This window comes from Ixodes scapularis, unplaced genomic scaffold, assembly GCF_016920785.2.
Source record: "Ixodes scapularis isolate PalLabHiFi unplaced genomic scaffold, ASM1692078v2 PGA_scaffold3__209_contigs__length_174095766, whole genome shotgun sequence".
NCBI lineage: Eukaryota > Metazoa > Arthropoda > Arachnida > Ixodida > Ixodidae > Ixodes > Ixodes scapularis.
The window spans coordinates 69,803,928-69,826,670 of NW_024609868.1; the positions used below are offsets into that span (position 1 = coordinate 69,803,928).

Here is a 22,743-nt window from a genome sequence, read left to right on the forward strand (position 1 = left end):
GCTTATCTCGCGTAAAAAAAAAACAAAAAAACTTAAGTTACAAGCTACCATTGCTCTTCCTAAACACATACATACCCTTAAACTTGTGGGAGTAAATCTCCCACCACGGCCAGAGGCCGCTGCCGAATGCCCAAACTTGACAACGGCCGAGGCGCGCAATAGCGCACGTATGGAAAAGCACAAAAGCCTATAAAAGAAGGCACACGCCCACAGAGATGGGGGGGACGGACCGTGGCCACGGAGGTGTGCAGTTCGAACGCTCCGGCAATGTTTTACTTTGACCTTGATACTAACAATCCATTCCTGTTACTTTAATAAATGTAGTTTCTCGTTTTGGAAACCCCGGCTCCGTGTTGTTCCTCCCGGATGGGCATGCAGCAAGGCAACCCTACCACATGGCGCCCAACGTGGGGCCCGAACCCACGACCCTGAGATTAAGAGTCTCATGCTCTACCGACTGAGCTAGCCGGGCCTGATCGCACCGGTCTGATCGCTTTTCTGAGGGGGGAGAGGGGGAAATATTGCGCGATTGTGCCCACCCCAGATCCTTTATCCTTTTTTTTTTTTATGCATCATAGAGCCAGGGGTTAACATGAGAGTAACCCATGGCAATTGCTCGCTCTGATTCACGAAGGTGGATCATGGGCGACGCCACTACCAATCCCGGGCATCTGGTCGCCAGGGTCCCAGGACACGTGGCGGTACCAGTCACGGCAGCAACCAGCGAGGCCTACCCCGTGGAACTGCGACCAGTGGGCAAGAAAGCACCGAAAACTGCAGCTGCCGGCGATTCCGGAAACGTCCACCAAAGGACAAGCGCGACCTGGAGCGCGCCCTAACGCCGATACAGCGCCGCCGTCCACACCCTCGACGACGACCGCCCCCCAAGGACGACCACGACAACACTGGCATCGACATGCCAGACGCTTAAGGGGGGGGGGGGGGGGAAGTGTGGGAGTAAATCTCCCACCACGGCCAGAGGCCGCTGCCGAATGCCCAAACTTGACAACGGCCGAGGCGCGCAATAGCGCACGCATGGAAAAGCACAAAAGCCTATAAAAGAAGGCACACGCCCACAGAGATGGGGGGACGGACCGTGGCCACGGAGGTGTGCAGTTCGAACGCTCCGGCAATGTTTTACTTTGACCTTGATACTAACAATCCATTCCTGTTACTTTAATAAATGTAGTTTCTCGTTTTGGAAACCCCGGCTCCGTGTTGTTCCTCCCGGATGGGCATGCAGCAAGGCAACCGTACCACAAACTTAAGCAAACCATTGACATTTAACCCCCCTGACACTCATAGCTAAACGAAAATGCTTCAAGCTCTTATGTCTTATGTCAATCGAAGACCCATCCCGAAATTTTATTTAAACGACAAATCATATTTAGAAAGAAAAAGAAGAAAATGTTGCATTGCCAAACCTTGTACGAGATAACAGAAACTTTCCATAAAGCTATGTTATCCGTCACGGTAATGAAAACCGCAGCTGGTCGGATTAGGATTTTGAAAATCTCTTGGAATTAATTATTGTCAAGTTACGAAGATCTTTGACTATACAGTTCGCTAAAGGTTTTCATTCGAACTGTATCCCTTATAACTTTATCGATATATTTTGGGTTAGGCACTTTGGTCTAAACCAGGGGTCTCTCAAACACGTGGCCAGCGGTCCGCATGCGGCCCGCGACTCACTGGAACGCTGCCAGCAACATCCCGCGGCTGCAAGCCACCAACACCTCGCGGCCGCGAGCTGCGAGCCCCCGTTCCTATGCTTCGAGCGCTGCGCCATAAATAATAATTTCATGTCGTCGATTCATTTCCACGCAAAAGAAACTCTGCTAATATACCGGGTTCACATATTTAATAATATTCAGTTTTCTTTTAGACAAGAGTAGGGCTTCGTTTAACCATTGCTTCTCAGCCCTTTCTCATGTACATCAACCGAAACGACAATACCACCATAGTATAGGCTACATGAGCGAATATTGCACGAAGAGGCACCTCGGCTGCATGAACTCTCCTCAGCAGGAGCATCAGCCAAAGAGAAAGCTAACTGCTCAATCATATGGCCGTCAGAAAATACCTTTAAAGTAGAGTTTTCTTTTTCTTTTAAAATGCTGCTATAAAAATTGAAAGGAGAGTAAAAACTGCCGTGAGAAGATATTCGTTTCCCTGACGGGTGAGCCGACTTGGGAAGAAATCCGTTACTTTTTCAAATAATTTTGTAATTGCCACATTACTTTTTTAAGAAGTAATTTGAAATGCAATTTCGTTACAAAATATTGGTAGCGGATTACTTTATTTACCTTTTAAAATATGAGCATAATACAGTAACTGGAGCAATACGAGCAGAACATTCAGCAACATAAAGAGAGCAAGTTCAACAAAAAAAAAAAAACATCAGGAAGGAGAGAATAGCCGAAAAGAAAACACGATTTTCTCTATGACCGGTCACTAGAACCAAAAACGGGCAAGGCATGCACAAATATACGAAAGATTAAGATCAAGTAAGACAACGCCGAGTAATCTCTCCGTCGCCTTCCATGTTTTTCTTCTCCCGGGCAGCCCGGGCAGGAGAAACCTTTTCGTGTTTATTTGTTTTTGTCTTTTACATCGTTTCACCCTTTTCAACTCCTTCGACGTCTCCCGCCACCTGAAAAGACATCAAACGCGGGTTTCTGCCCTTGCTAACACAAGTGTAAACACGCAGGCACGCGCAACCAGAACACTGCGGAAGACAGCGAGCTCGCGCTGAAGGCGGAGCTTCTAGTCTCAGCTTAATGGTGAACGGAGTATTGGGAGGAGATTGAACTATAGGGCGCGCTTTATCGAGCTTGCTGTTAAAGCCTCTTTATGTTGCGAAAGTAGCGCAAGGTGTGTCGATGCGTGAGGCGCGTGCAACGTGCAGCACTTGGGAAGATCATGGCGGCACAGCGCGGCACCTAGCTATAGCATTTAGACGCCATGTTCTTCCCAGAAGCGCCGCGCGGCACGTGTCTCGAGCATTTCCAAAACAATGAATGGCGCCACTTTTCATAGGATAAAATGGCTTTACTTGTTGTTCCTACAGCCCGGTGTTTACTAACACAGCATATCAAAGAAATGGAACCTCGCCTAGCACGATCTGGGCACGAGTGCTTCGCTCTGGCCGGTGCTTCAGTAGCACGAGGAGGGGCCTTCGAATCATCATCTTTTATATATCCGATCAAAACAAACAAGAAGATGTGGTTTGTTGTACCCAGAGCTGAAGCCTACCACTAGAGGCATGACTGTTTGATCTTCTCCCCAAGAGAACGACATCTTGTTGTCCGCCATTTTTTTTATTTGTTTGTCAGAGAGCGCGTGCAGTGGGCCCCCCCATCGGGTACTACAAAACTTTAAAGGCCCATACTTACAGTTGCGTTTGATTGCAAAAATTGCAAAGTGTTGTGTGTATGTTTATACAGTCGAATGTTAGTCTGCCTCAGTGGGCGTCTGGTGTCTCAGCTGTAGATGAGAAATTCAGCCAGTGCAGTAGAACCGCTAACCTGTGGTCTTTAACGTGCACCACGCAGTAGTGATACACGACCACACGCCGGAAGGATGCTCATCCAGATCGAAACGGACAGGGGTGGGGATCGAACCTAGGATCCCTGGGTACTGCAGCGCGAGCTTTCGTTCCACGTACTCCGAGCTGGTGTGCGCTAGCCCATTCGGCCACCGATCTTTTTTTTTTCTTTTTTTATTTCTGAGAAACGAAAGCGAGACACTGGCACATCTGCGCTCCGTACGAAGCGTGGAATCCAAATCAAGGAATAGCCACGTGACATACATAGAAGGCAGGGATGTCCTGGTTCCTCAGAGCCGCAACGCAAAGAAAGGCACTCAAACGCTTTCAAACACGACAGTGCTTCAGGGGCCTTTAGTAGAGACTAGGGTGCCCTATACTTCGTCTCACCTTAGTATGGACTATTGTTAGCAGCGCGTGCTAAAAGCGCGAGCTAGTCGCTTTGAATGAAGCCGCGGCGGCTGCACGAGCGCTCATGCAGCAAGTGCTCTAGTCAAGGCAGTCAAGGCTGGCCGCTCGCGCAAGCACAGCCTTCGCGGTTAGTGCATGCTAGGGTGAGACGAAGCATAGTAAAGACAATTACAAGCATGGCCTTCCGACTGGCGTCGCACGAGTGCAAGCACGTGCAGTTTTCGCGTGAATACAGCTTTGACGTGCTCGAAAATGCACGTGCTTTTTCACACTAACAGAGACGTGGCGGCGGTCAGTGACCTTGCTCGCAATCTTCTATAGCGGTTTGTTAGCGCTGTGGTGTGGCAAAGCCTCCGCTTCGCACGTAGCGGACAGGTTCAATTCTCGCGAGCAGCGGGCGACCTCTTTCGAGGATTTGGTAACATCGAAGTCGAAAGCCCTACAACACCACAACATGAGCAACGGACACCATTTCTAGCAGTCGCAAGAGCCCATAAAAAACAACTATCGCAATAAAAAAAAAAAAAAAAAAAGGACAGGACTTAAATTGACACCGACAACATCGTATTTAGACCACTGCACTTGCGAGGTCCCACCCGATCCGTGCCCGACCCGATGCGATGCCTACCCGATCAGGCCCAGCCCGGGATCGGCCCGGGTGGAGGTGCCTTGACGTTGGGAGATGAAGTGCGTCTTAGCCCGGAGAGAGGTCAGAGGTGTGCTCATTTCCAAAATCTTCAGCATGAAGCACTGGGAAAGTTTCGGTACACTCGATCCACTCAGGAAAACGCACTTCTGCTGTTTCGTATACTCGGCCGGGCCCACCCCGAAAGCAACAATAATTCGTGCCTTTCCAGCCCGGCTCGGCCCTTTGCGGCTTGCGGCTTGCGGCTTGCGGCCTGGCCGTATCGGGCTCGGGCATCTGGATTGGCCCAGACCCGTGCGGACATCTAATCTGCCGGCGTCCCATCGCGCATGCGCGGCGCCGTTAGCGCCATAACGGCGCACCGGTTTGTTTTTCAAACACCATAGGCTGGTGATCTTGAAGAAATAGACACCTTTCGAAAGTCACGTGCTGAATATTAGAATATCGGAACCATCGTACACTGGCGGAACAGCCGACATCGTGGAAAGTGCAAGTCATTCCACAAAATAGCGAAAGTCGGAGCGCGGTCAGCGCTAGCAGCCGACGAGCCAATCAAACAGCGTCGAAAGTGCAACACCTCTGCGCTCATCACCTTTCCCTGCCCGGATGGGTTTTCGTCTTTCCAACCAAACACATACACTGTGCCGTGACGTTGCGGTTTTAAGCCGCCATTGTACAGGGATTCCACAGCTACCAACAGAAGGCAATCTTTCCAAACGGGTCTATTGCGTCATATCTCAATGTCTGACCGACCTTCCGCTGCCTAATCTTTGAACCTCTAATTTGCTTTGCTTTATCGTTGTAAGTGTTACGTTTTTTTCTCTCTCTCTTAACTTTGTAGTGGGCGAAAAGTTTTCTTTATTTCGGAGGCAATTGGGAGGGAATATTACTTCGTTCTTTATTCCAAATATTCATCATTTTATCGCATGTTTGAATGTACAGCCTCGTTCACATTGCGTGACGATTTTGCTTTGTTCTGATTGGCAGGATTGTGTCCGAGGATAAACGATACAAGTGCTCGTGTTTCTCACGCGATATTCAAGTTTACCGTTTTGGGACGGGAAATATTTGTTGCGGCACATTTTTTGTCCATCCGGAGACCCGAACAATCATTTCTCGACGCGGCGGGACGCTAATGGCCCAGAGCCGATAAGATCGACAAATAGGCCCATTGTTTGCGCGGCAACGCACTAAGTGGTGCCGGATCCCGTGTCGTAGCCCCGAATGCATATCGCTTACTAAAAGCCCTTTTTGCAGATACGTGTTCGAACGCGAAAAGGTGTCCCTTCAACCGAAGCATCGATCAATCGTCCACAGGTAAGGGAAAAAAGTAACAGTCGCATTTAGCCTTACGGGCTGACGATATCCATCGGCAGCTGGGACCGACTGTTGCTTTCAAAAAGCACAAAAATAAATCAATGCATGTTGTTTTAATGTCAAGTGTTCAAATACGGAACACACACACAGACACACACATACATACACACCCGCGCACGCGCACACATACACACACATACACGCACTCAGGTGCACACACACACACACGAGCGCGCACACTAGCACACGAACACACACGCAAGCACACGCACGCACACACACACATACACGCATGCAGACACACACACACGCACACACTGTTTTTTTTTGCAATGTAAGTGTTTCTTGTTTTTAGGAAATAAGAAAACCAGGCCTTGATTCATAACCGGTTTGACAAGGTGCTTTTTAGGAATGTGTATTTTACATATATTCTATTCTATAGCTACTAAATAAAAATAGCCTTCTGCGTGCTGAATTATTATAGGATAGCATACTTGGGAAATGTAATTTGATTACAACTAAAGCTACTTAGATTCAATAGTAGCAAATTACAATTAAAACTTATCGTTGCAATAGCAGTTAAGTACAATTGCAGCTACTCGTACTTTTCTGAAATAGCAGTTAATTGCAATTAAATCTGCTTTGCCCCAATAGTAGTTAGTTATAACACTTTGTTCCAATTACACATAACTACAATTACAGCTGCATTGCTGCAGCACTAGGTCATTCTAATAACAGCAACTTTGATCCAGTGGAATTATAATTAGAATTGCTAGTGCATAAGAAGTAAATAATTACGCTTATGCATTAACTCCCGCAAGTAATGCAATGACCTTTCTTTTTGAGATACCCTACTTTAATCATGTTAACGTGATTGCAATTTTTTTTTTTGCACCGAGAAGTATTTTTACGTTTCTTGTACCACCGTTGAGGAATCGTTATGCGGTGCTTTACAGTCGTCACGATTTGCGCTATTCACCCATGCTATTTATGGCAGACTATGAGGGCCGCATTTAGAAAGAGTCAGTTGGTTTCTTAAATCGTCACGCCACTTAGAGTGTTAATGTTTTTCTTATTACGATAGTTCGAGGCAAAAGTGATATATTAATGTTGGGCACAGAAAAAAAAAAAAAAAAACATTTATCGAAGGCTAAATTGCTTCGTTTTTCCGGGAATGGCCGATAGTAGCTGGAAGAAAGGAAATGAGGTATACTCTTATCCGCAGGGATTTTGTGTTGACCGGAATGAAAAACTGATATCAAGCTCAAACGCGCCACATTCCTCACCCCCCCCCCCCCCTTCCCCAAAACCATTTTCCTAAACAAATAGTTGTAATTGTAATTCAAATCTTCGAGTTTCCTAGTTCAAAAGTGAATAAATTACAACTTCAATTCCGTTTAGTTATAGATAATGTATTACATTACCGCAGAAGATAGCTGAAGTACAGCAATTTCATAAGTGTAATTATAATGCTACTAAAGTATAGTCCTGCGGACACCCAGTAACTCCCTTCTGCGTAATATCAAACGCGATGCACGCCTGTGTCTATAGTCCAGTGACTCAGTTGTTTTTGGTCGGGTGATACGCGCTCACAACTTGTATACAAAAACATATTTTAATCAAGTTTGTTTCCTTGAAACCACGTTGTGCAGGGAGTCCAATTACATTCCCCAAATACTAACGTTAGTTTATTTAAACGGTACGGTTATTTTATTGCAGTGGAAACATCTTAAATCACTTCAGATTTTACGAAGTTTACAACGTTTTACGTGGTAAGGAGCGCGCATTCGCATGCCAAGGAACAGCCATCCGACTAAAATGCCCATCTCATAGCCAGGCTTATTTTTCTTCGTGACTTTGTCCGGAACGAAGCATTAGAGATATTTCACGCGGGTTATATAGCCTCCGGCGCGGCATCGGCATGCGATAGGCGGGGGAGCACGCGTAAGCGGGGGAAACTTATTAACCTAAGTGCATGAGTAAACAGACAGCGCTCGGATATGCGAAACGCGAACATATTCCTTCAGACACCAAGTTTTGTTTTTATACGTCGCGCTCCCCTGAAATATTACCGACACCCCCCGGAAAGACGTATCTCGCCCTCTTTCCCGCCTCGTGAGTCGTGCGCACGCTCGCCTTTTATTCGTTTCACGCTCTTTTCGCTGTCTGTGTTTACCCTTTACACTCGCCGGTCTATTCTTGCAGGGTACAAGAATGTAGAAGTAGTGTTTTCTCCAAGCCCACGGGAAGGAGCAGGAGGGGCATATCATCCAATCCACTATACGGCGTAAAAACCTGTGCCGGTCGGTTGGGCCGGGAAAGGCATGCGCGTCATAATTTACAATTTTTATGTCCCTTCCCCCGTCGCCCTCCTGCTTCGCAATAATCTCCGAGAAGCGTTGTTTACACAAAAGCTTTCCCTTCGCCCGATTTCCCCCCGCCGCGTCACTTGGCCGGCTGGAGACGTGCAGCAGGCAACCATGGAAGTGGGCAAGGGCTCGCCGTTGCGCGCATCAAAGTCTCGGGGTATTACGGTGCAAGCGCACAAAATGGTATATCTCCGCCAGCCAGCAGTAGTCAGTAAGTGGCGTCGTCGATTCAGAAACTCTTTCGCTGATTAAGATCTTCCCCTTGTTTGGAGAACGCGAGCCCCCAGCGATCGATTCAGCGCCAGCTCGGCGGCGATGCTCGGTCCCCTCGCGGCCGGGGTAGGAACTACGCAGATGCCGAAACGATGGAACCTCGTCCGTTTTTTGGGGTATGGTAACTTTGGTATGAGTTATCGATTAAAGCGCGTGCGGAACAAGGGGCCTCCTCTCGGCGCCCGCTGGAATAACAGTTTTCTTGATATTTCAAATTCGGTGAAGGGTCACGAGATGGACGCGTTTTCTAAGGTCAAAAAGCTAAGAAACGGGTTTTATAAAGTAATCTTAAGCATAAATGTCCGTGATAAACTTAAAACGATGGCCTGAAAGCAACTAGTTTAAAGGGGTACGGAAACGAAATTTTAGCGCCGATCTTTCTGCAGAAATATGGGCTAGGGACAGGCACCACCCCGGAAATATCAAATATCGAGCTGTAAAACACAGGAGAACTAATTTTAAACCTAATTAAACGATTTCAAATTCACATCTGGTGGATGGTGGGAAAATTCTCGTGACATCACTTGTGCCATAGGAGCAGCGCCGTTCTGCGGCAATACGGCGTGCCGGCAGAATTAGCCTAGGCCTGAACGCGTTTGCAAAGCCTCGGCGGAGAAAGCTAAAGCGTAGTTGGCAACAGTGAGCTCGTTCTCGTTGCGGCTCTTTGTACGATACGACACGAGCATGCTTCTGGCACGGCCGGCATTAGTTGCTGCGAGTTGCGAGCTGCGAGACGACGTTAAAAAAAGATATGATTGAACTACGAGAGTGTCAGCAAGAGCCACGCAAATACCTGTTCACACTCGGAGCGGATACGCGCGCTTGATCGAAGTGCTGGTTTCGCTCTGTTAGACCGCGTTTCGGTAAGCGCTTCTGGACCAATCTTTTACGATTGCAACTCGATACTGACATTACACTCGGCAAAGAAAGGTTGGACCGACATCGCGTAGCTCCCACGAACTGCTATAGCTCGACAATGACGTACCGTCGTGTCAGAATAAAAATGGCATACTAATAACAAAGTGTACATACCGTGTTGCGAAGGTAATCCGTATGGCATTTATTTGAGCTCTATATCACACAAAACAAGGAGATAGAATCAATGAGAGTCCCTTTTCGACGACAGCGTTCGTCACCGCTGTCTCGGAAAACAAGGAGATCGAGATGACAAGGGGAAAAGATTGACCTCTGAAATTTAGTTCAGGGATCAAACTATTCATACGGGAAGGGTCCACAAGGGTCACGCGGGCATATTCCATTCAGCAGGCCAGCCGGTCATGGGCAGACGGTCTTGGCCAAGGACCGCCGGAGCAACGGTGCGCCGAGTCGGTGTTGCTGCTAGGCCTACTATATTCTGCCGAGCTCGCTTGGTCGGTAGAATCGTGGCCGTTGTAGCTCTTCTCGGGTGTTTGTGGATCCTGCGTTCTTGATCGTCGTGGTCTGTTTTAAGTACTCCTTCCTTTTTTTTTGCTGGTTTAACTCGGGACGCACGCAAAAGTTACGACAATTTCGTTTCGAGAATACGGGTTTTCTCTCAAATTTGTCGTACGCACTTTTTTCGTCGTAAGTTCGCTTTGAGAATCCGGCCTCAGAGCTGGTTTTGTCAGTGGTGCCGTAGTTGTCGACTTGCCGTGGTGCAGCGTGCGTGCAGCCCTTGCACATCTCAAACGGCCACGTTGTCACAGGTCGTAAATCGTCGACGCGCCACCAAGTGGCAACGCTCGTAACCACAACATCAACGCCGTAGCCTTTCCCGTCTGGCACAAGTGACGTCACGAATGCGCCCGATATCCCAAGACGCATCGCGCTCTCCGATGGCTGATTTTTGAACGCGCGCCCAATCGGGCCCCTCAGGGTGAAAAATATAGCCATCCGTTCAAAATACAAACGCGCGATTATGATTTACGGATACCATTGATCATATTCAACCCATTTCTGACCATAATAGGTGTATTTCAAGTTTTGCTTCAGTATCCAATACATTCCCAGGAATTAATTTATTTACGCAGCTCCCCTTTCTCTCATTTTCTACTCTTTTCTTTTATTCATTCTTGTATATACCTTTCACTTTTTCCTTTTATTATAAATCTTTTTTCTTCCTTTTTCGGCGTATTTCTATGCTGCTTCCTTCTCTTCTTTTCTATTAAAACGCCAGTTGTGAGTTAGCGCTTGTCCTGTCTACATGTTCTGTCCTTTGTCCTTTGTCTAACCTTTGCGCTATTTAATTTTTACATCCCTTTAAGCTTCAGACTACAGCTCGAACCATAGTGTCAATAAACGAAAAACACAACGCGAATGAAGTTTATGTTTTTGCAGCGGAATGTACGAATATATATATATATATATATATATATATATATATATATATATATATATATTGTTACGAAGAAGACGACGATGACCATCTTTATCGGGCCGCTGGCGGTGGGGCTCGCTCCAGCGCGAGCTGGAGCGGGCAGTTCGATTAAAAGATCGAGGCTGAAACGGACCGCTCTTGCCCTTGCTCTTGATTTCCATCGTAACATTGTGGTGGAGGTGCGGGTCTTTCCTCTTCGCCTCTCCGCACGCTAATCACCACGCTTCTCCGAAGCCACCAACGGCCCCCTACGCTGGCCATGTCACAAGGTGAAGCGGCAGGCACTCCGGCGCTCCGCCCTGGCTCAGTGCCCTATCGCCAACGGGACCCTCCGACGTTCGCCGGCTTCGGCACCGACGACGTTGACGACTGGCTGCGAAGCTTCGAACGAGTAAGCACCCACAACGCATGGGACGACACCCTGAAGCTCGCAAACGTGGTATTTTATCTACGAGACACAGCTAAAGTGTGGTTCGATAACCATGAAGACAAAATCTCCTCATGGGATGCCTTCAAAGCGAACCTGTCGGATGTTTTCGGATGTCCCGTCAGCCGCAAAGAAGATGCTACTCATAGACTTGCTACAAGAGCCCAGACTGCAGGCGAGTCGATTACCTCTTACACCGAAGACATCCTCGCACTGTGCAAACGCGTTAACGCAGCCATGCCCGAATCAGAAAAGGTCGGCCATATAATGAAAGGAATTGCCGAGGACGCCTTCACTATGCTGACGTCACGAAACCCACGGACTGTGAAAGAACTTCAGGAAGACTGTCAGCGCTGGGAAGGGCTTCGAAATAGACGTATATCTCGCCCTGAGGCCGTCCACCGACTTCAGAATTGTGTACCATCCTCCGGAGTCCCTTCCACTGGGGACCTTACTACTACCATTCGAAAAATAATCAAGGAGGAGCTTGCCTTGCTGTTCCCGCGTGGTTGCCACCATCAACAAGACGACTCATCAAAGACCCTTCCGGAAGACTCGGACGGTGGGCGCTAAAGCTTCAGGAGTACGACGTTTCTATATTTTATAAATCTGGCAAAAAACACGAAGCCCCAGATTGTCTGTCGAGAAATCCTGTTTCTACGGCACATGCGACACATCATAATCCACCAATCGCGGCAATCTCCTTGACGTCCACATTAAATTTTGCTTCAGAACAGCGAAGAGATTCGCACTTACAACAGGTCTTCAAATGCCTAAAAAAGGATCATCTTACACGCCAAGAACAGCGTTTGAGCAGTCTTTATACACTGAAAGAAGGCGTACTTTATCGTCGTAACTATAACCCCGAGGGGCCTGAATTACTCTTTGTTGTTCCCAAACACCTCCGGACGAATATTTTGCGCGTTCTACATGATGACCCTACAGCTGGACATATGGGATTTTTTAAAACATACATGCGCGTTCGAAACACATTTTACTGGAAAGGAATGTACCGCGACATTTTTAAGTATGTCACATCCTGCCTACAATGTCAGCAACGTAAAAAACCAACCCAAGCACCAGCTGGACTCCTGCAACCTCTTACACCACCGCGTTATCAATTCGAACGAGTCGGAATCGATCTCCTGGGACCACTTCCCGCCACTCAAGCTGGTCACCGCTGGATTATTGTGGCGATGGACCATTTATCTCGTTATGCAGAGACTTCCGCTCTCCGCACCGCAGACGCTGAAGACGTTGCTGCTTTTCTTTTAAAACAAGTAATTCTCCGCCACGGCCCTCCCAGGCACCTTATTAGTGACCGTGGAACAGTCTTCCTCTCCCGCGTCATTCAGGAGCTTCTACATCTGTGCCAAACTGTACACAAACCAACGACAGCGTATCATCCCCAAACGAATGGCATGGTTGAACGTTTTAATAGAACAATCGTTGATATGTTGTCTATGTATCTACAGTCAGACCAACAACAATGGGATTCTGTGCTCCCTTTTGTGACCTACGCATATAACACTGCAATCCAAGATACCCAAGGCTATTCTCCATTTTTCCTTCTGCACCATCGTTTTCCAACGACTTTTCTCGACAACCTTCTGCCATATAGTGCTACCGAACAAAAACTCCAACCAACAGTTGCACAACTTGTCTGCCGCGCCGAAGAAGCTCGTCAAATAGCACGATTACGCACAGCCTCTTCTCAACAACGCCAACGTCAACGCTATGACCAGAGCCATCGCGCGGTTTCCTACGCTATTGGAGATCTCGTCTGGGTTTGGACACCGACTCGGCACCAAGGCAAGTGTACCAAGCTTCTTCACCGGTACACCGGGCCCTTCCGCGTCACCCGACGGTTATCAGACCTCACATATCAAGTGACGCTCCACGAACCAACGGCTGACCTTCGCCGGACTTCCATCGACAACGTACATGTCGCCCGCATGAAACCCTACTTGCAACCATTCACACCATAACAGACCCTACTCTACACTCGCGGTCGAGACGACCGCCGCCACACCGGGGGGGTAATGTTACGAAGAAGACGACGATGACCATCTTTATCGGGCCGCTGGCGGTGGGGCTCGCTCCAGCGCGAGCTGGAGCGGGCAGTTCGATTAAAAGATCGAGGCTGAAACGGACCGCTCTTGCCCTTGCTCTTGATTTCCATCGTAACAATATATATATATATATATATATATATATTCTCGTACATTCCGCTGCACCGCCTTATACTTCGCGTTGTTTTCTTTGTTTTCACTTCGTTATATACCCGCCTTCAGCCCCTTGGATCCTATGCCACTATGCCCACTATAAATAAATAAATAAATTCAGAGCCAATTCGAAGTGTGTCACGCGCCGTCTGCACGCGCTTCGTCGTCGTCCTCGGTGGGTTCTCGCACGCGCCTCGGCAGCACCGCTACAATATATATATATATATATATATATATATATATTTATTTATTTTTGGCTTTCGGCGGGTTCCTGAAAAACTTGGATTCTTTAATTCATTGGATTAAGTACGGTTCATTCATCTGCACATATTTGTTTATGTATATATATATATATATAGGTATATACACAGAGGGACAATATAGAACTCGTAGATTAAATAAATCTCAGTGCTTGAAACATGTGTGTACAGAAGCAAGAATGCCTTAACCCCGTCATAATTCCAGGTTTCGACGTATCCAAATGCGAATTAGATTTAATATTCAAAAACTAAAAGCAATATTGCGAAAATCAGAAGTCGTTACCTTGGCCAACCAATAGGCGTTTTGCAAAAATCCTCCAAAAAGAGCGCGGGAAGTGCGCAGCGAATTCTGGGAACGTCTTTTATGCTCCTCCTTGCCATTATAGCATTTACTACGTGACGGCGAGGAGAGAGGTTGGCCTACAGCTGCTCGTCCGCCCTTGCCGGCTCAGCTGCGCAACGAGTCACTTCTATACAGCCAGTTCTTAGCATTCCTCTTGGTACCACTAACGTAGCTGCACGACTTTCAAAAGCTTTAGGGACGCCCTGCAGCTCGAAGGGAGCGCTCTGTCCTTTCTGAGTATACCGTCCATAGTCTTGTGTCACAAAACCTCATTCGCGGCCGGCGCTCTTGGAAGGTGCTTCTCACAAATCGGCGTCGGCGCTTTCATTCAACAGTGATGCGAATCGTAATTAGTGGACACTGAGGAGCTATCGCGTGATTTATGCCACGGGAGCGTGTATATATCTGAATCTTACCATCTATTTTTACCAGATATATACTCTCAGTCATACGAGTGCAATCCGAAATGTCACCTGTGCGCCCTCCTTCAAAACTACATTGCTCTGCTGTCGAGCCTTCTTAGTGATGTAATGAAAATCCCAAAATTGTCCAAGACTAATCGATGGAAGCTATACGATTGGCTACCCTGGAGTCAGCACACAGAAAGGATTGATACCTGGATGGAAGGATAAAAGTCAAAACAACATTTGTTGAAGGGAGTGCGGGATTATGGTTTGGATTTGACAATACTTGGATTCAATTTTTATTTGCATATATAAATTTCGGATAAATTGTTTCCGCGAAAGCTATATATGCATAGCAGAGAAAAAAATGCCAAACAGCCTATTCACGAAAATTAGTAACATTCGCGATAATTATGATGTTAAAGGGGCGATGCAACAATTTTTGTACTTTGCGCAAATACCACTTAAAACGGATCTCTGACTTTAATGACCTATGCAACATGCGTTCGTTCCCCGCCCCCCCCCCCCCCCCTCCCTCCGCAATAGAAGTTCCAGAAAAAAATTGATCTGGAGCCGATTATATGCCGCCAATGTTGATCATAGCCACGCGCTGGGGTTGGCAAAGTATAGGACACGCGCTGAGTTCCAGACATTGTTATGGCTCGGCTATTGTGGTCATTGCAGCGATGGGCACGGGCCACTACACGAATGCATGTCGAGGCATCGATTGTCACGAGCCCAGATCGAATGCGTACGCATACTAATTCGCGTCCACTGTGTGAGCAGCATTTAAATATCGTCACCGCAAGGCTCGATGACGCATTTACGGGGACCGTACTGTTGCCATAAGAGAGTTTTAGTAGATCGTTCCGATACCTCCGATAGCCCCGATAACGATACTATGCATGCGCAAGGGAGGCGGTGGCGGAGTATCGGGTATCGTTATCGGAGTCATGGGAACGATCTACTAAAACTCTCTACTGTCCCCACAGCTCCGTAATCAAATTTCGCGAAGGAGCAAAGGCTGGCTTTGGAAGGAGAGACTGAAAGAAAAGCTCCGCTTTCATCCTTTGAATTTCGCCGCGACGAAGACGCTCCTTGGTCAGTGGTGTTGCGTTTGAGTATTCTTGGGTCCCACTAGTGCCGGGAAGCTGGTGTAAAATCAGAAATATGCCTACCCAATGTCGTTCCACAGCCGCCTTTATGTTTTTTTGTGAAGCGTGAACTTTTTAATGTGTAATTTAAAGGTGTAATATCAGTTAGAAAACTGCAGGGCTATGCCGAAGTCATTGAATTAGCTCGATTTATAAAGCCTCCAACGTGCAGCATTTTTACGGGGCTCCAAAAAAATACCCTAAAAACTCAGTTTGGACGCGTGCTCATCTTTGTATAATCTTTGCACCAGCTGTCCCACTTCCCTTGGTCGAAACGCCCAAATAATTTCCGCCGCCAATCATTTTTGGAATGACGGAGATGAACCCAAGATTCATACTTTATTCTTGCAATGTCATTTGAACAAATCGTTTCTCTTCGCCTGCGAGCGCCACACTTCCTTCTCACATACGAGAGAAGGGAGGCGCTACTTGCGCGCTTTGGTCAAGGGAAGTAAGGCTAAAGAATAAAGTCCCTTCATACTTCGTTTCACAAGTAGCGACAACCAATACATATGACAAAGCACATTCTGTTGGAAAAAAATGGCGACATAGTTCACTCTTCTGCTGTGCGCCGCCATTCGCTTCCTAAAACCGACACCGTCACGCAGTCGGTTCTTCAAAGAACTTCGCTACTAACTTACGTAGGACCAGTGGCGCAGAGTTAGGTTTCGATAAAAAGCGAAACCTAAAAACGCGTCCAAACACAATGATTTTTTTTCTTCTTCTGTGGAACGCCATTGAGTGTTAAGCACGCCTTGTATTAAATATAAATTTATTTCTGTTCTGTTTCAATATAACGATGGGGGAGGGGGAAAAAAAGGCCGATCAGTCAACATGACGCCCCCCCCCCCCCCCCGCCCTCAAAATGCGCTGGCAGCGCCATAAAAAAAAAAAAAAGAAAAAAAGAAAAAAAGCCAAGGTGCTGTGAGTTGATTGAGATTCTCGTGAAGTTTGCTGATATATTGTTTTTCGATGGGGTCCAGAAAATTCACTAATTAAGAATTAAGTACTCAAAAGTAATGAATAATCTAATTATACCGAAGTAATTATTACCTTTTTTTAATTGGCCCAACTCCAGAAACCTACATGACAATAAATCTCTTTTCATGCTATGTGTACTTTTCGCAGGGACGATTTTGCCGGCGTTTCTTGAAAGGCCCCATATTAAAATGGAAGCTAAAACTGACGACAATTAAAAAAAAAAAAAAATGAACTGGCCAACTCTAAAAAAAAAAAGAAAAAAAAAATCCAGATACAGTCTTATGAAATCTGACACTGGTTCGAGACATGATCTATTGAAGCTGTCGCCTATTTATTTTTGGGTTTTGGGTGTTCAGATAAGTACTGTCGTACTCAAGCTTATGTTAGAAAAAAAAAAGAAGGGGGAGGGGCGGTATAATTTCCCTCTATTTCTTTTCTAGGATGAGCTTGAGTACGGCAGTGAAATGATTGGTTCAAACTATTTTATAGCCTTCTGTGAACCAGCAGAAAGTCTTTTTTGGAGCATCACTAAGAACTTTAGAAGCAAATGATTACCCGTTATCCTCATTCAATATACTGCGCATACTATATGTTAAGATTCGTGTGTTTCCTTGCCCAATTAAATGACAACGCCTCCTTTGCCTCCTTCCCCCTTTCGTGCAGACGGTTGTTAACAACCCCTTTACAGCAATTTGATCACCTCAAATACTCAACTATAATATTTAGATTTCTTTAGAAGCACCATACATGGCATGAAGCAGTTCGTGATGAAAGGCAATCTTTTTGTTTAGAAAGGATTCTTTGAATCCTTTCTAATCCTGCTATCCGACTCTCGAGAGGTGCGTTTCCTCTTAGCACATGGCTGCGATTAGGCGAAGCGGGTTACTACGCGATTCCCCACTGCGATTCAGCTCGTGCTCATTTGTGTACTACATGCATTGAGACCAAGGTAACCCCAAAACATTCTATTTCGCAAATTGTAAAAAAAAAAAAAAAAATGCTACTTGGCATGTGTGCCACAATCAATACAAAATATTCTAAACTTCACACGTGGCCACATCCGTGAGCAAACAACGTTGTTTGTCAAGAACTATTTCGATTGTACAAAATCACGTTAGAAAAACTCTCTAAGCACACGACCGTAGACGTGCAGTGAATACTCATAATCGGCGCCGAGATTATTGGTATCTGTCAGCAGGTGGAGCTTTTCTATCAACCCAAGCTTAGAATGTTTCCTTCTTTCTGTTGTAAGCAATCAGGAGACAACTTACACTATATTTGAGGGTAATAAAGTACTATGAACATTCAAACATTACGGCCTGAGCAGTATATGTGTACAAGCTTTAGCTTTAGATGCACCCTTAATTTTCGATAGCCTCACCGCTAGTGTAAAATGTAGCGCTGTTTCAGTCTTAATCAGCCTACCATGTGCGTTCTTACACTATATTTTATACAACGTCAAAGTCTACCCGTTGCTTAAACTCTGTGCAAAAGCTATCCACAGACCCATAATTTTTGCCTGGCCAGTCATTGCAATTATCACTCAACTCGTGTTAAAATAATCCTTATCAATTATTGCTGCGAGTTATTTTAACCTTGGCAAACCTGAGTGTCATTCCTTGTGTTTTCCAGTCTCGTGGTTTTTTTGTCAAAATAAATACTCAGCTACCTAAATGTCGTGCATTTGTTTGGCTCTTTGTGGATTTCCAGGAAAATCTGATGGTGTGATAGACTTAGGTTTCCAAAATCCTAGCTTGAGGAATTAAATACCTAAAAATCAAAACAAATGAATTATTTTTGGGGTATTTAATTCCTCAAGCTAGGATTTTGGAAACCTAAGTCTATCACACCATCAGAGTTTCCTGGAAATCCACAAAGAGCCAAACAAATGCACGACAAAAGGCTCGGCCCGTCATATAAATATGATCAGATTGAAAAATGTGTAATTGGCCTTGAAAATCCCTGCGGCGTGCTAACGGCGCACCGGCAATTTAATATTTTTCAACGCATCGGTTGTTTTGTTGTGCATGTACGTACGTCGCCCTTTGGCTAAGAACAATTTTCGCGTTTTGTTCTGACCACATCTGCTGGAGACTTGAGCTCGGAGCGTAGGCAACTGGCCCCCTTGCACGAGAACTGGCTCAGCCGTGCGCGTTCCAAAGAAAGCTCACGCAGAGAAAAACAAGCGAAGGACCAGGGATCTCAAATTCAGGATATAGACGCTTTGCAGCAGCTGTGCATGGACGCCGCCATAACTGACCTTCAGTTTTCGTTTCCTCTTATTTCCTTTATTTCACTTCATCATTACCATAGCAGGCCAGGTTATTGCCAATTTAGATTCAACTGTGCCCTTTTCTAAAGCATCGGCCTTTGTAGAAAATCGTCAACTACCGTTTCAGTTGCTCGGCATTTCGGTAAGATAAGAGAAGGTCAGCAATGGCGGCTGTAATTTGGCGCGTGTGTAAAGCGTCTATAGAAAAATACGCCACTGTATCGAAGCGCCACCACACACGATTTCTCGCAATGTTGTACAGGCCTGGAAGGCGATCTCACTAACCAAGGATGGGGTTGCGCTTTAAGGGTGTTACAGTATGCTGTCTAGAAGTTGAGCATCTTTGGCAAATAAGGTCCGATACGCACCGATTTCTTGTGAACACCGATAAATGAAAAAAAAAAAAAATATATATATATTAAAATACGAATTTATGGGAAAAATTTAGCAGCGACCTTTATCTTTAAAGTCCTATTACGCATAAAATGCAGGCGTTTGAGGAGCGATTGCTTAAATTTGCTTGGAAGACATTAAACAGTCATTGCGGAAAGTGAAGGACCTATATATATATATATATATCGTTTTTTTTAATATTTCTCCTGTAAATTTAAACGGGACATTAACTGGGCACAGTTCACGTGACGTCAATCTTCCCGCCAAATTTGGCAGGAAACTAAAATGGCGTAATATGTCACGGGATGCCAGGTCACGTGACATCAATTTTCCCGCTAAATTTAGGGGAGAAATTGATTTGATGTGTAGGTCTTTGGACGCCAGGTCACGTGACATCAATTATCCCGCTACATTTAGCGTGTAGAGTGAATGGGACTATAGGTCACGTGACGTCGAATTTTTTGCTACATCTAGCCAGAAAATTGAATAGGAAATTTGTAGGTCTCATGACGTCAAGTCGCGTGACATCAAATTTTCCGCCAAATTTAGCGGAGAAACTGAATTGGTGCATAGGTCACATGACGCCGAATCATCCGCTAAATTTAACGGGAAATGCTCGGACGGACGGACAACTTTTTGAGATTGGTGGTTCCGTTAAAAATCATATTACGCGTCGTCAAAAATACAACCCCGAATTACAAGAAAAAGAAACTCCGCCTGTAATGAAGAAGTGCCGGGTTCAATACCCGGGACCAGGCGGATTTTTTCGGTCGCTCACCAGTCACCTAGCTGTGTTTGAAGATTTGTGTTGGTCCTTTGTCCCTCTTGTTGCCTTTCTCCAGGGATTATTTTCGTCAAGAAACTGTCGTCGTCCATCCTAATATTGGTAACTGCACGGGTGCCATAGATAAATATTACATTTGAGCTTCCCTCCACGAGCTGCCCCTAGCGTCCTCCAGTGGTTTCCCATATGTTTACTAAGGCGTAAAATAGAGGGCGCCAGCGAACCACATGCCAAGCAGAATGCGGCGGCGACGTCCTTTTTTGGCGGCGGCGGTTAAAACGCTTCGTCAGCTGTTCGACGGTTGCTCCCCCCGACGGTCGATGCGAGAGGGAGAGAAAGCTTTGCTTGTCTCTGGCGCCGATAGATGACGCTGGTGTACCGTTGCGAACCTGCTGAGTTTCCAAGGTCGAAAAGATTCGATGTTTCGACGAAGAGAGTGTAAAACGCGTGTTTCGTGACTAGAGGTTTAGTGGACGAACGTTCGACTGAAGTCTGACTGTTATGTACATGCGTGAAATGGAGAGTGGCGCCCTGGGACGGAGGTTGAACCACAGCACTGCAACGCCGCCGGCTCTCAAACAGTCTGCTTGTGCAAACAATAAAAATAAAATGCGATTGTCCTAAGCCACGTTCTAGAGTAGCACTGATCGTGTATTTTGTTTACTACATTAAAGACAGAAAAATAAATTGACGTTTACATGTTTTGTTCTAGTTTATATTTTATATTTTAAATAAAACTTTAAAATATTTGATCGAAAACGAGTTAATTTTTTTGTGTCATGTTTGACAACAATTTCCAAGCAAGCATTCAAGCTTCTCGAATTTTTTAAAGGTTCGAGTGCTTTGTAGACAAAAAGGAACTGCATAAACAAAAATATGGTACATTTTAATTTTCGAATTCCCGCGGGGAAATCACTAGAACTGAAACTACGACCGTTCGTCCACCAGCTTGCAACCTTTGTGTAACTTAACCAGTTCTGAGCTGAAGCGACTCTAACTGTAGCCTATTTACATAGTCAAGACTGCCGTTTACATTACCAGCAAGTGCGCAAATTCCCATTTGTATTCTATGTTCCGTTCACAGCAGATGGAACGTACTTTCTTTCGGAGCAAAGGTCACGTCCATAAGAAACAGTGACCAGTCATTTGAGACGAACAGAAGATATGACGGTCGTTTTTTAGCGAATATTATCCAGTTTCGAATGAAGCGTTTTCGAAATGTGCATGTATACGGAAAATGCAGCTCGTTTCGATGCAACCGCCATCTACACTGACGCCAGCAAGTAAGGTCAAGACGGTTTATTCGAACTAAAGAAAGAAAGAAAAAAGCGTCACCAACAACAACAACAAAAAGAAACTTAGAGTGTTTGTGTTACAGAGTGTTTTTAACTGCTCTATCAGGCTCACGTGGTTTACGGGCTGCTTTCGCAAGACGAGCTGCGAGGAGGTGACGAGAATGGTGATCATCTGCTAACGCCTCCGCCTTCCCTCCTGCTTTCCTCCTCGCCGCTCGAAAACGAAGCGCATGCGCACTTCTGACCGATCGCCGCAGCAGGTATCCGCCATTAAATTTCAAACGCTTCCATATGGTTTGGGATGATCTCTCTCTCCGACCTAAGCTCTCTCTAAAAAAAGAAAAAGAATTGCGAACTTGAGTGCGTTTGAAGACATCCGCTGCCAAAATAATTCCAAAGAATATTTCCATGTCCGTGATGTACCACCAGTGTTGGCGGTAACTCGTTACAAGTAACGTCGTTACCGGTAACGCGTTACATTTTTAGTAACGTAGTAGCGTACTCGTTTCTTTTTCAAAGCAGTAACGGGTAACGTAGTTTCGCTACTTACTTCAAGTAACGGGTAACGGTGTTACGTTACTCCTTACGTATTCTTCCTAAAACCTGAAGAAAAAAAAGTACACTTAAACTTTTTTTTTGTGTGTTTTATACTTCGTTTCACCTGAGTGCAGACGCAGCCGACGCAACAAGCTGATGGGACCCATCAGACAGAGTCCAAATGTCACCACCATGGTGTTCATAATGTTTCTGTATGTGTTCTATCATCACTCAACCTATCATAAACAGAAAAAGGCGTATATACTTCCTTTCAGCTTCGAAGCTTAAACGAAGTATATGCGCAGAGTCATTAATTATTGCACCCATTCCATGGATCTTCAAAATTTTGCCTGCCTCAAAAAGTCCCGCTTCAGAAAATCACCCAACGCCCACGCCATTTGCCCAAAAAAAAAAAAAGCTGTCGCAAAAAAAAAAAAAAAAAAATGCTGTTACCGTTAATTTATAAATAAAAAGTGACGCAAAAGTAACGTGCATTACATTTTATCGGTAACAGTAACGCGTTCTTTTTATTTTGAAGTAAAGTAGGACGGTAACGAGTTAGTTTTATGTGCAAGTAACGACTAACGTATTTCATTACTTTTTTACATTACACTGTGTATTACTTCCCGAAGACGTGAAGATATTTAGGGAATATTTGTGAAGCCCCACGTCACAATAGTTGTTTCATTATATGGACGTCTCCCCTTTAAAATAGCTGTGTTTATTATTAAAACATGGATCCCCGTAGC

The 22,743-nt window shown here is 45.6% G+C and overlaps 1 non-coding gene across 1 annotated transcript; it reads right to left on the minus strand.

The window, feature by feature from the left end:
* Window positions 1–399: 399 nt before the first annotated feature.
* Window positions 400–472, minus strand: Trnak-cuu. The gene has a single exon. It is a non-coding gene; the product is annotated as a tRNA-Lys (tRNA).
* Between the last annotated feature and the right edge of the window lie 22,271 nt (window positions 473–22,743).